We start from the raw sequence: 2,500 nt of genomic DNA, 5'->3' as shown, positions 1-2,500 counted from the left end.
GAGAGAGACCGAGAGAGAGAGAGAGACAGAGAGAGAGAGACCGAGACCGAGAGAGAGACCGAGAGAGAGACCGAGACCGAGAGAGAGACCGAGAGAGACCGAGAGAGAGACCGAGAGAGAGACCGAGAGAGACCGAGAGAGAGACCGAGAGAGACCGAGAGAGACCGAGAGACCGAGAGAGACCGAGAGAGACCGAGAGAGACCGAGAGACCGAGAGAGAGAGAGACCGAGAGAGAGAGAGACCGAGAGAGAGAGAGACCGAGAGAGAGACCGAGAGAGAGACGAGAGAGAGACCGAGAGAGAGACCGAGAGAGAGACCGAGAGAGAGACCGAGACCGAGAGAGAGAAAGAGACCGAGACCGAGAGAGAGACAGAGAGAGAGAGACAGAGAGAGAGATACCGAGAGAGAGAGAGAGACAGAGAGAGAGATACCGAGAGAGAGAGAGAGACAGAGAGAGAGAGACCGAGAGAGAGAGAGAGACAGAGAGAGAGAGAGACCGAGAGAGAGACCGAGACCGAGAGAGAGACCGAGAGAGAGACCGAGACCGAGAGAGAGACCGAGAGAGAGACCGAGAGAGAGACCGAGAGAGAGACCGAGAGAGAGACCGAGAGAGACCGAGAGAGACCGAGAGACCGAGAGAGACCGAGAGAGACCGAGAGACCGAGAGACCGAGAGAGAGAGAGACGAGAGAGAGAGAGACCGAGAGAGAGAGAGACCGAGAGAGAGAGAGACCGAGAGAGAGAGAGACCGAGAGAGAGAGAGACCGAGAGAGAGAGAGAGACCGAGAGAGAGAGAGAGACCGAGAGAGAGACCGAGAGAGAGAGAGAGACCGAGAGAGAGAGAGAGAGAGACCGAGAGAGAGAGAGAGAGAGACCGAGAGAGAGAGAGAGAGAGAAGACCCGAGAGACCGAGAGAGACCGAGAGAGACGAGAGAGAGACCGAGAGAGAGAGAGAGACCGAGAGAGAGAGAGAGACCGAGAGAGAGAGAGAGAGACCGAGAGAGAGAGAGAGAGAGAACCGAGAGAGAGAGAGAGAGGACCGAGAGAGAGAGAGATACCGAGAGAGAGAGAGATACCGAGAGAGAGAGAGAGACCGAGAGAGAGAGAGACAGACCGACAGAGAGAGAGAGAGACAGACCGACAGAGAGAGAGAGAGACAGACCGACAGAGAGAGAGAGAGACAGACCGACAGAGAGAGAGAGAGACAGACCGACAGAGAGAGAGAGAGACAGACCGACAGAGAGAGAGAGAGACAGACCGACAGAGAGAGAGAGAGACAGACCGACAGAGAGAGAGAGAGACAGACCGACAGAGAGAGAGAGAGACAGACCGACAGAGAGAGAGAGAGACAGACCGACCGACAGGCCGAGAGACAGACCGACCGACATGCCGAGAGACAGACCGACCGACAGGCCGAGAGACAGACCGACCGACAGGCCGAGAGACAGACCGACCGACAGGCCGAGAGACAGACCGACCGACAGGCCGAGAGACAGACCGACCGGCCGAGAGACAGACCGACCGGCGAGAGACAGACCGACCGACAGGCCGAGAGACAGACCGACCGACAGGCCGAGAGACAGACCGACCGGCCGAGAGACAGACCGACCGGCCGAGAGACAGACCGACAGGCCGAGAGAGAGACCGAGAGAGAGACCGAGAGAGAGACGAGAGAGAGACCGAGAGAGAGACCGAGAGAGAGAGAGAGACCGAGAGAGAGACCGAGAGAGAGACCGAGAGAGAGACCGAGAGAGAGACCGAGAGAGAGACCGAGACCGAGAGAGAGAAAGAGACCGAGACCGAGAGAGAGAGAGAGAGAGAGACAGAGAGAGAGAGACCGAGAGAGAGAGAGAGAGAGAACCGAGAGAGAGAGAGAGAGAGAGAGAGAGAGAGAGACAGAGAGAGAGAGACAGAGAGAGAGAGACCGAGAGAGAGACCGAGAGAGAGACCGAGAGAGAGACCGAGACCGAGAGAGACCGAGAGAGAGACCGAGAGAGAGACCGAGAGAGAGACCGAGAGAGACCGAGAGAGACCGAGAGAGACCGAGAGAGACCGAGAGAGACGAGAGAGACCGAGAGACCGAGAGAGAGAGAGACCGAGAGAGAGAGAGACCGAGAGAGAGAGAGACCGAGAGAGAGAGAGACCGAGAGAGAGAGAGACCGAGAGAGAGAGAGACCGAGAGAGAGAGAGAACCGAGAGAGAGAGAGACCGAGAGAGAGAGAGAGAGAGAGAGACCGAGAGAGAGAGAGAGACCGAGAGAGAGAGAGAGAGAGACCGAGAGAGAGAGAGAGAGAGACCGAGAGAGAGAGAGAGAGACCGAGAGAGACCGAGAGACCGAGAGAGACCGAGAGAGACCGAGAGAGATACCGAGAGAGAGAGAGATACCGAGAGAGAGAGAGAGATACCGAGAGAGAGAGAGAGATACCGAGAGAGAGAGAGAGACCGAGAGAGAGAGAGACAGACCGACAGAGAGAGAGAGAGACAGACCGACAGAGAGAGA

This window comes from Oncorhynchus mykiss, unplaced genomic scaffold (assembly GCF_013265735.2).
Source record: "Oncorhynchus mykiss isolate Arlee unplaced genomic scaffold, USDA_OmykA_1.1 un_scaffold_769, whole genome shotgun sequence".
Lineage (NCBI taxonomy): Eukaryota > Metazoa > Chordata > Actinopteri > Salmoniformes > Salmonidae > Oncorhynchus > Oncorhynchus mykiss.
This window is presented reverse-complemented; position numbering follows the sequence as displayed.